The sequence below is a fragment of the Bos taurus genome, chromosome 7, assembly GCF_002263795.3.
Source record: "Bos taurus isolate L1 Dominette 01449 registration number 42190680 breed Hereford chromosome 7, ARS-UCD2.0, whole genome shotgun sequence".
Classification (NCBI taxonomy): Eukaryota; Metazoa; Chordata; class Mammalia; order Artiodactyla; family Bovidae; genus Bos; species Bos taurus.
This window is the reverse complement of record NC_037334.1, coordinates 39,132,806-39,144,272: the sequence shown is the minus strand read 5'-3', so window position 1 is coordinate 39,144,272 and position 11,467 is coordinate 39,132,806. Positions and strand designations below refer to the sequence as shown.

General features: G+C 45.5%; 1 long non-coding RNA gene across 2 annotated transcripts in view; it reads left to right on the top strand.

Moving 5' to 3' along the window:
- LOC107132625 (uncharacterized) overlaps window positions 1-8,883 on the top strand; it is a 75,109-nt gene extending 66,226 nt beyond the window's left edge. For both annotated transcript variants that reach the window (XR_001500647.3, XR_009495236.1), the window contains one exon: window positions 1,963-8,883. This is a non-coding gene — a long non-coding RNA (uncharacterized lncRNA). The remainder of the gene's footprint in view (window positions 1-1,962) is intronic.
- The last annotated feature ends 2,584 nt before the right edge of the window (window positions 8,884-11,467 follow it).

The window sequence follows — 11,467 nt, the reverse complement described above, 5'->3', positions numbered from 1 at the left end:
GCTCCAGCTAGTTCCCAGAGGGGAGAAAACTGCCATGTCAGGGGTACCTCCTCTACAAGGCTCTGGGCTGATTAGGAAAAGGGAGCTGGGCCTCCCAGAACAGGTGCTGCTCTTCAGAGGAGTTCTTTAAAAGGAAATTGTACAAATGAGCTTAAATGAAGCAGAATTAAGGCTGGCAGGGAGCATGGCAGCTGCTGGCAGACAGGTGGAAAGAGCCAGTGAACAAAGATGGAGCCCAGGTATAGGGGAAGGGTGGCGCTAGGTCTTCAGGGCAGGATAGGTGAACAAGACACCAGCCTGCAGGGCAGAGGAGGCCCCAAAACAGTGGCTGAACCTGGGGGCTGGAACCCACACCAGGGGACTTCAATTCCATAAAAACTACAAGGCAGCAGGCACCGTCCTGGGCACTGAGGCTATAATAGTGACACCTCAGCTCTGAGCCCAGGAGGACGATGTTCTAGACGGATGGGGGCAGGGGAGAGACAATAAACAGGACTTCCCTGTATTCGTCCGGACGCATGCCTGTGAACTCTAGAATGGGAGTCAGGGAGGCCTCTGTGATGCAGGGACACTGGGGATAGTTATCAAGGACAAACTTCTTCCTCCCTTCCTCGGTGAGCAAATACTCAGTGCTGAACTATCAGACAACCAAATAGTGACCTTTCTATTAAATAAAATGATACCTCTCTCTTTCCAATATCACAGCTTGGGGAGTCCACACCAAACCTGATTTGTGGGTGAGGGGCCATGGCTCGGGCAGATGCAGTAGCAGAGGCAGTTCTCAGTGCTGTCAGGATTCTGTCACTTATTGAGCAACTACTACATCACTCATTTGTAACCTCTTTAATTTTTTTCCCTTTGGGAATATTTTATGTTTATAGGAAAATTATAAAGATATTATAGAAAGTTTCTACAGACCCCTTGCCCACCTTCCCCCAAGGTCAATATCTTACATAACCATGGTGCATTTATCAAAATTGACAGTAGTAGTACAACACCTGTAGCTAAGTGCTATAGGCTGAATGTTTGTGTCCCCCTCCTCCAAAATTCGTATATTGAAATCATAACCCCCAATGTGATGGCATTAGGAGATGGCGGCCTGTGGGAGGTGATTAAGTCATGAGAGTGGAACCCTGAATAATGGGATTAGTGCCCATATAAAAGAGGGCCCAGAGAGCTCCCTTGTCCCTCTGACACGTGAGGGCACAGCCAGAAGATAACAACCTATGAACCAGGAAGAGGACCCTCACCAGACAACAAATCTGCTGGCACCTTGATCTTTCTAGCCTCTAGAACTGTGAGAAACAAATGTTTGTTGGTTAAGCTTTACTATGTACTAAAGCTTTTGACTGCATGGATCACAGCAAACTGTGAAAAATTCTTAAAGAGATGGTAATGCCAGACCACCTCACCTGTCTCCTGAGAAACCTGTTTGCAGGTCAAGAAGCAAAAGTTAGAACTGGACATGGAACAATGGACTGGTTCAAAATTGGGAAAAGAGTACATCAAGACTGTATATTGTCACCCTGCTTATTTAACTTATATGCAGAGTACATCATGTGAAATGCCAGGCTGGATGAATCCCAAGCTAGAATCAAGCTTGCCAAGAGAAATATCAACAACCTCAGATATGCAGATGATACCACCCTAATGGCAGAAAGTAAAGAGGAACTAAAGAGCCACTTGATGAAAGTGAAAGAGGAGAGTGAAAAACCTGGCTTAAAACTCATCATTCAGAAAATGAAGATCCCATCATTTCATCGCAAATAGATGAGGAAACAGTGACAGACTTTATTTTCTTGGGCTCCAAAATCAGTGCAAATGGTGACTGCCACCATGAAATTAAAAGATGCTTGCTCCTTGGAAGAAAAGCCATGAGAAACCTAGACAGCGTATTAAAACTCAAAGACATCACTTTGCCAACAAAGGTCCGTCTAATCAAAGCTATGGTTTTTCCAGTAGTGATGTACGGATGTGAGAGATGGACCATAAAGAAGACTGAGTGCTGAAGAATTGATGCTTTTGAACTGTGGTGCTGGAGAAGATTCTTGAGAGTCCCTTGGACAGCAAGGAGATCAAACCAGTCAATCCTAAAGGACATCAACCCTGTATATTCACTGGAAGGACTGATGCTAAAGCTGAAGCTCCAATACTTTGGAAACCTGATGGGAAGAGCCGACTGCTTGGAAAAGACCCTGATGCTGGGGAAAATTGAGGGCAGGAGGAGAAGAGGGTGAGAGAGCATGAAATGGTTGGATGGCATCACTGACTCAATGAACATGAGTTTGAGCAAACTCCGGGAGACAGTAAAGGACAGGGAAGCCCAGGGTGCTGCAGTCCATGGGGTCACAAGAAGTCGGACAGAACTTAGCGAATGAACAACAAAAAATTTATGATCTTTTTGTTATTGCAGCCCAAATAGACTAAAATATTAAATTATAGAAAGAAATTTGGATTTCAAGTTTCTTATCTTTTAACATTTTATTTAATCATTCAACAACTCTGGCCAAACTGAAGTTCAGAGACACTGTGACTCAAATAGGATGATACACAGCAAGTAAGTGGGGGGAGTTCAGGTTGCAGTCCAGGTCTGTCTGACTCTGAAATGTGTGCTCTTTCTAGATAACGCTGCCTCTTTGAAGGAGGAGAAGTCAGTGTGTCAGTCTAGATCCTTGGACAAGTGGATACTAAGAGATGATTAACTGCACAATTATCTTATTGGGGGAAACCCCTGAAATAGGGAGGGAGCCAGAAGAGGTAGGGAGAGTTGTCATATTTCCACGAAAGTCTGACCACAAGTGAGAGGGAGAGAGATGTTTGGGTGCCAAAAAAGGAGTCCTTTCTGGGTGGAGGACTAGAGCAACCCACAGGAGGGGTGCTCTCAGTAAAGCATATGATGGATTTTAAGTGTGGCAGCTGGGGCCCTCAGCCAGTTAAGGACTCTGATAGTAGGAGTTTGAGCAAAGTGCAATTCCATGGCTGCCAGAGTCAAAAATGCAGAGAAACTTTGTATTTCCTTTTAGGTCTGCTCAGGAAGAGAGATTGCTGATGAGTAGGGTGAGGTCCAATGAGGTGGACAAGGCACCTTGCCTTACTAGATCCACCAGTTCCCTGGCAGAGCTGGTAGCTCAGGAATCCCAAAGTGACAGTTAATTTTATGGGTTGACCTGATCTAGGCCATAGAGAGCTCAGACATTCTGGTCAAACATCATTCTGGGTGTGTTTGTGACAGTGTTTTTAGATGAGATTAATATTTATATTGGTAGACTGATCAAGCGGGAGAAGGAAATGGCAACCTACTCCTGTATTCTTGCCTGGAGAATCCCATGGACAGGAGAGCCTGGTGGGCTGCTGTCCATAGGGTCACAGAGTTGGACACAACTGAAGCGACTTAGCATGCATGCATGCATTGGAGAAGGAAATGGCAACCCACTCCAGTATTCTTGCCTGGAGAATCCCAGGGAGAGGGGAGCCTGGTGGGCTGCCATCTATGTGGTCACACAGTCGGACATGACTGAAGTGACTTAGCAGCAGCAGCAGCAGACTGATCAAGCAGATTGTGCTCCCTAATATGGATGAACCGCATCCAATCAGTGGAAGGGCTGAATCTAACAGAAAGCTCTCCCCCTAGTAAGGGAGAATTCCTCTTGCTTGGCTGCTTTTTGAATTGGGACACCTGTTTTTTCCTGCCTGCAGACTTGAACTGAAACACTGGCTCTTCCTGTGTCTTGAGCCTGCCAGCCTTTGGACTGGAACTCCAACACTGGCTCGCTGGTTCTCAGGCCTTTGAACTCAGAATGAAATAAAAACATCAGCTCTCCTGGGTCTCCAGCTTGATGACTCACCCTTCAGATCTTGGGACTTGCCTGCCTCCAGAATTACATGAGTCAATTTCACATATATATAAACAATATATCTCCTACTAGTTCTGTTTCTCTGGTTTAACCCAGACATTACACCTGGTTATTACACCTGATACACTCAATGTCAGGGCTGACCACAGTATCTCATATGGTTCCTTTTCCTCTTCTGCCATCAAACTCCACTACGCACCTGAATTGCCTGCTGGATGGAGAGTCTCCCAGAAGAGCATAGGAAGGTCCAGAAGAACCAGTTCAATCCAGGGCTAAGCCTCCAACCTACTTCTGGGTGCAAAGGAGACCTGCTCTCTCACAGCCATGGCCTGAGGAGATGGGACTTGTGACGTGGCCTCAGGGAGTCCCTGCAGCTGGCAACTGGCTCTCTAGTGAAAGTAACAAACCCAACAAATACTTAAGAATAGACCCACCATCTCATCTCTATGGTTTGTGGATTCTGGGGGATTCTGCCGTCTCAAACTTGCCTGGCTGCTCTTCCTAAAGAGTCCTCAACCTCCAGGAGGACTGGTACTGGCCCTGCTCCAGACCCAAAGTAACAAGATTTCTTCTCAAAGTGGAGTAGTCCTGTCCTGTAGCCCCTGGATGCTCTGTCAGTGTCCACAAGGCAGCCATTTCTGCTGGCCCCCAGTGCTCCTTGCTTTATGTCTTGTCTGAAGCTTCTGGGCTCTCCTGCTGCAGCTTCTTCCTAGAAGCCTCCTGTGCTTCGTCCTGAAATTCTGAAACCAAACATCACCCATGTGAGTAATCCAATTAGATAGTCTCACTTAAATGGGGGAAAAAATGATAGTCTCTCTTTGACTTAGCCGCTGTCCCTTCCCCCTCAGGCCAGGGAGGATCCCTCTGATTTGGAAGTACCTGGACTAAGCCCAGCATCCATACAGGACTACCAAAAACCATAGCTTTGACTAAACAGACCTTTGTTGGCAAAGTGATGTCTCTGATTTTTAATATGCTGTCTACGTTTCTCATGGCTTTTCTTCCAAGGAGCAAGCATCTTTTAATTTCATGGTGGCAGTCACCATTTGCACTGATTTTGGAGCCCAAGAAAATAAAGTCTGTCACTGTTTCCTCATCTATTTGCCATGAAGTGATGGGATCTTTGTTTTTTGAATGTTGAGTTTTAAGCCAGCTTTTTCACTCTTCTCTTTCATTTTCATCAAGTGGCTCTTTAGTTCCTCTTTACTTTCTGCCATTAGGGGAGCATCATCTGGATATCTGAGGTTGTTATTTCTCTTGGCAAGCTTGATTCCAGCTTGGGATTCATCCAGCCCAGCATTTCACAAGATGTACTCTGCATATAAATTAAATAAGCAGGGTGACAATATACAGCTTTGACGTACCCTTTTCCCAATTTTGAACCAGTCCATTGTTCCATGTTCAGTTCTAACTGTTGCTTTTTGTCCTGCAAACAGGTTTCTCAGGAGACAGGTAAGCTAGTCTGGTATTCCCATCTCTTATAGAACTTGAGGCTGGATAATTATTTTTTGGGGGTGGGGTTGTCCTGTAGGATTTGGACAACATTGATGGTCTCTTACCAACTGCATGCCTGTTATCATCTCAGTTTTGACAACCAAAAATATCTTTAGATACTGCCAAACATCTCCTGCCCCAGCCTGAAGCCTCTCTGTTTGAACTCTAGAGTCACAGAAGAACCTGGGCTGGAACTGAGGGCTAGACAGGCAAGTAGAGGAAACCAGTAAGAGGAAAGCACGTGCCTTCGAAACTACTCCTGCTCAACCTCCATGAACCAGGGCTACTTAGACTTCAGCTTTTCAAAAGCTGCCTCCTCTTGGCTCCCCCCACATACCTTTGTTTCCCTTTTTTTGAAAAAAGACTATTTTAAAGAACATTTTTAGATTTACAGAAAAATTGCAAAGATATTGCGTGCCCATCTACCTGCACCTAGTATCAACAACTTCAATTAGCATGGTACATTTATTACACTGCAATTACTGAACCAATACTAATACATTATTTTTAACTAAAACTGTATTTTATTCAGATTTGTTTTTACCTAATGTCCTCTTCCTGCTCCAAGATCTCATTGAAGATACCATATTACATTTATAGTCATGTTTCTTAGGCTCCCCTTGGTTGTGACAGTTTCTCCAACTTTTCTTGTATGTGATGACCTCACCAAATTTGAGAAGCACTGTTCAGGTGTTTTCTAAGATACACTCTATTGGAATTTGCTATTTAAAATTTTTTTTTAATACATCAGCTATATGTTGGTTACTTCTTTCTTGCTTACTTTCTTTTTGGCTGTGCTGGGTCTTCGTGCTTTCTGTGGGCTTTCTCTAGTTGCGGCAAGCTCAGGGCTACTCTCTGGTTGTGGTGTGCGGGCTTCTCCTTGCGGTGCCTTCTCTTGTTGCAGAGCACAGGTTCTAGAGCGTTTGGGTTTCAGCAATTGTGCCACACGGGCCTAGTTGCTCTGTGGCATGTGGAATCTTACTGGACCAGGGATCAAACCTGTGTGCCCTGCATTGGCAGGCAGATTTCCAACTACTGGACCACCAGGGAAGTCCCGCTGATTTTCTTATGACTAGACTCGGATTCTGGATTTGGGGAAGGAAGACCACTGACATAAAGTATCATTTTCATTACAACATATCAAGGGTAATACGATCAAGATCACTTATCACTGTCGGTGGTGTCCTTGATCACCTGGCTGGGGTAGTGTTTGTCATGTTTTTCCATTCTAGAGTTACTCTCCCCACACACACACATTTCCACACTGTACTCTTTGGAACGAGGTCACTATCAGCAGTCGACAGCTTAAACAATAGGCAGTCATGCTCCCTTTCCTTGAGGGCAGAGCATCTGCATAAATTATCTGGAATAATTCTGCATAATATGCTTCTCTCTTCTCCCATTTATCAGTGTATTTATTTTATACATTGGGTCATAACCCCATATTCCTTTTGGTGGTTTTTTTTTTTTTTTTGCTACAGTTGTCCCAGTTTTGGCCATTGAGAGCCCTTTAAGTTGGTACCTGTGTTCCTTTGACAATACCCTAAATTTAAAAAAATTTTTTACTTTAGAATTTTTATGTGGGCCATTTATGAAGTCTTTATTGAATCTGTTACAATATTGCTTCTGTTTTATGTTTTGGTTTTTGGCCATGAGGCATGTGGGTTCTTCGCTCCCTGACGAGGGACTGAACCTGCACCCCCTCCACTGGACGGGGAAATCTTAACGGATCACCAGGGAAGCAACCACTCACCCCCATCAATTCTAAAAACACATTTCCTTACTCTCTGGAACTAAAAGATGCTCCAAGCTCATCTTGTAGGCTTTCCACCCTAGCCTTTGACTCAACCATTTATCCCAGCAGCCATGGTTGCTTCCACTGGAGAATGAAACCATGATGTGAGCACTGGTTGTGTGCTCTTTGCTACTGGAGTGCCATTGCTTCCAGGTCCTCTCAGCTGACACAACAAGGAAATACACACGTGTGATACCTGTGTATACACATATCTATAAATATTTCTATGTATAATTAAGTTTAATGCAAATTCATACCGATTTATTCAACTCTAATCCATCACCACATGAATCATTCTAGCATTTTGCTCTTTGCTAAAAAATTCCTACTCCATAGTAAGAAAACTGGCTCCCACCATCCATTCACTTAATTCTTCAATCATAATGTGCAGAATTGTTATACTATACCCCAAACCCCCAGGGCTTCTCAGGCGGCACTAGTGGTAAAGAACCCACCTGACAATGGAGGAGATGTAAGAGACACAGGTTTGATCTGAGTTGGGAAGATTCCCTGGAGGATAGCATGGCAACCCACTCTCCAGTATTCTTGCCTGGCAAATCCCATGAACAGAGGAGCCTGGTGGGCTACAGTCCATAGGATAACAGAGTCAAGACATGACTGAAGCGACTTAGCAAGCATACCATATCCCTATGGGAAACTACTAGAGGATCCTGCACACATGCACTTCTTGACTTTAGTCTTACAGATTGCATACTTTCCAGTGTTACTTAGGCCAGCACCTTCTCCCATATCCTCTTCAGTGAGGCTGTTTTGTAATGTAAGGCAGTTTGATTTTCTTGCCATAGTGTGCATTCCTTCCTGCGATCCTCTTACCTCCTAAATTTTTTTTTTAAATTTGCATACATTAAGGCTCACTTTTTGATTGTGCCACAAAAGGGCTTGTAGGATCTTAGTTCCCCAATCAGAAATCACATCTATGCCCCCTGCAGTGGAAGCCCAGAGTCCTAACCACTGGACCACTAGCGAATTCTCTATATACCTATTCTAGACTGGTTTCTTCCACTCAGCCACATTTATGGTTCTTCCATGTCTTTCTGTGACTGGGTAGCTCATTTCTTTTTAGTGCTGCGTAATACTCCATCGTATAAATGTGCCACTATTTTTTTTAATCCATCCACATATTGAAGGAAATCTTGGTCACTTCTTGTAGTGATTACAAACAAATCTGCCATAGAACGTTCACATGTAGGTTTTTGTGAGGGCACAAATTTTCAGTCAGTTGGGAAAGTACCTAGCAGTGAGCTCACTGATATGGTAAGATTATGCTCAGCTTTGTGTGAAACTACCATACCGTCTTCCAAAGTGAGTATCATTTTGCTTTCTCACCTGCAACAGTGAGAATGTTTCCCATTGCTCCACATTCTCACCAGCATTTAATAGTTTTTGGGTTTTAGGCATTCTAACAGGTATGTATTAGTGTCTCATTGTTGTTTTAAACTTGCAATTCTCTAGTGACAAATTATGTTGAGCATCTTTTCATATGCTTATTTGCCATTTGTATATCTTTGTTGATGAAGTGCCTCTTCAGATCTTTTGCCTGTTTTTCACTTGGGTTTTTATCTTACTGTTGACTTTTAAAACTCATTGTATATTTTGGGTACAAGTCCTTTATCAGGTATGTTTTACAAAATTTTTTTCTAGTTTATGGCTTGTCTTTTCATTAACAGTTGCTTTCACAGAGCAGTTTTAAGTTTTAATAAAAGTCTAACATCAACTATTTCTTTCACGGATCATATTTTTGGTATTCTATCTAAAAATTCACTGCCAAAGCAAAATCACCTAGATTTTCTCCAGTTTTTTTCCTGCCCAGAGGACAGGTTCCAGGGATCCAAATCCCAAGCTCCACTACTTACCAGCCTTGCGACCCTGGGCAAGTTTCTTACCTCCCTGTGCTCCACCATCCTCGTCTATAAAACAGGTTAATAAAACAGGGCCTAGCTCTTAGGTGAAGACCTACGTGAAATAACCCAGTGTACTAAATTTTGTACGTGAGAATGCTCAACAAGTGCCAGCTGTCATCACAGAACCACTGGCGAAGCACGTGCTAGGTGCTCCTACATCCTGGGTTCACATCAGTCACATACTGACCAGCAAGGCTGGGGCACCTGTTCCACTTGAGAGGGGCTGCCAAGGTGCTGAGGCGGTGGAAGAGCTCTCTGCTTCTTCTCATTACCGACCACCTCTTAGCCTTCTCCCGCTCTCCCAGAAAGGTCTAGGGGAGGCCCGAGATGGGGAGTAAGGGTGGGCTGAAGATTAGAGCCGCATCAGGCCTGGCCTGGGATGCCTTCTGCTGTCTGGATCGTGGAGGTGGCAGTGGTGGTCCTGAGTGTGGGAGTGCAGGGTTAGAGATGCAGCCAGCCCAGGCTGAGCTGGCTGATCCTGCTTTTCTCCTGCTCATCCCACCTCTCAGGGCAGGTGGAAAGGAAGGAGTCCATCTTTTTTTGTCTTCTTACCTGCCAGGTGAGTATAGAGCTGGGGGCAGTCATACCTACTCCCACCAACTCCAAAAGGCTTCGTGTTACTTAAGTCCAAGATGACACAGTCAAGGTTGTCCAGGAGACCAGCATACAGAAAGTGCACCATTCCCCTCCCCTGGGCCGCAAGTCGAGAAAGTCCCTTGACTACCCTCGCACTGTCATCAAGATCTGTTTGCCCTTCACTGTAGTAAGTGAAGCTGAATTGCTGGATGAGGTCAATTTAGAATCCCAAGGACCCTCTCTTATAGGCCTCACCAGTTACATGGAACCTGAAGTTCTTCACTCCCTCCATTCCTCTTTGCTTAAATCTCTTGGTTTATGCTCAGGTTGTCCAATGCACAACCCACACAACTGCACAAAATAACCCGAAGACCACCGTTGGAGGAGGAGCACTTTTGGAGCGGAGATTCTGAATCTACCCTCCTGTATTTGGGGACCTCAATCTTTCCTCTGGCACTTCAGGTGTCCTATTTATTGTTGAACTAATCTTAACTGATCCCAGTCTCTTCCAACTTCTACCCCAAATCTTCTGTAGTCAAATGCCTTGAAGGAGTAATTTACCTTTCAGGGTCCCTCATGTCCCTCTCTCATTGGCCCTGGGCTTCCCTCCAGATGATTCCACCATCTCCCTTGGCTCCCCTCCCTCCTTCTCTGTTGCTTTTGATGACCATCAGTAATCTCTCCTCACACTGTGGGAACACTCCAGGGATTCTACTTCTCATCTTCCTCCAGGCTCAGGAACATGGTCTTCCCTTCCCAAGCGATGACCGAGTGAGTCTCTGCAATGTAGCCTGACTACCCTCACTCCAGTCATGTGATCTACTTCTGTCCATTTTAGTGAGACAGGATGAAGCACCCCTTGGGCTGAGGGAGGGAACAGGGGCCTTTTGCCTTGGGCTTCTCTCCCACCTGAGCTTCCCCTGGCCTCATCGTCCCCAGCCCTGCCCCAACTCCTTGCCAGCTTTTAACTAAGAAAAATGTCTTTTTTGGCCCCATTCCCTTCCCCCTCAGCCGCAGGTTTGGCCTGCCATACTTTTTTAAGTTTGAATTAGTTGCTATCATTTAAAAATTAACCAATTAAAAAAAATTAACCAATTTCACTCAAGAATCCAGAATTCTAGTTTCTTTTGAAAAATCAGATCTGGCAACACTAGGCCCACATTCCTACATGGTGACAACCAGCCAGAGCTGGTCTCAGCTGCTCCCTTTGTAGGGCTTGCACCCTGCTCTCTGCAGTTTTAACCCTCCTGATGGCCCTGGCCACCCACACCAGTGGCCTGGCTTCTAAACTGTATCTCTGCATGAGGCAGTCCAAAGGGAGGAACTTGCAGATCTCAGCATACAAAGGAGGGCAGGGCAGGGCAGGGCAAGCAGTAAGGCAGGGTGGAGAGTCCAGTTGGGAGCCATGTCCCAGCCTCTCTCCATCACTGTTTATTGCTGGTAGCATCCCAGGCACCCTGTGTGTGTCCTGTCCTGGCTCAAACCTGCCTTTGGGAGCCAGGTTGCTGCAAACATGTGGCTGGCTGGCCACTGCTTCAGGCCACTCCATGTCCTACTGGAGCTGGGCCTGGGCTTGAGTAGCAGTGTGGCCGATAGGCACAAGCTCCCTCACTGTCCAGCCCCTTCAGCTGAATGTGCACCATGGGGTGGCGGCCTTGTCACAGTCCAGCAGGATGTTGAGCACAGTGCAGGGGGCCCCGCCCACAGACAGGGCTGTACGGGAATCCACACGGTACTTCACAGTGCTCAGGCCTCCCTCCCGGTCCACCTTGAACTGCTCCTGAGAAGGAAGTGGGGAGAAGGAAGTGGGGAGAAAACTCAGGGTT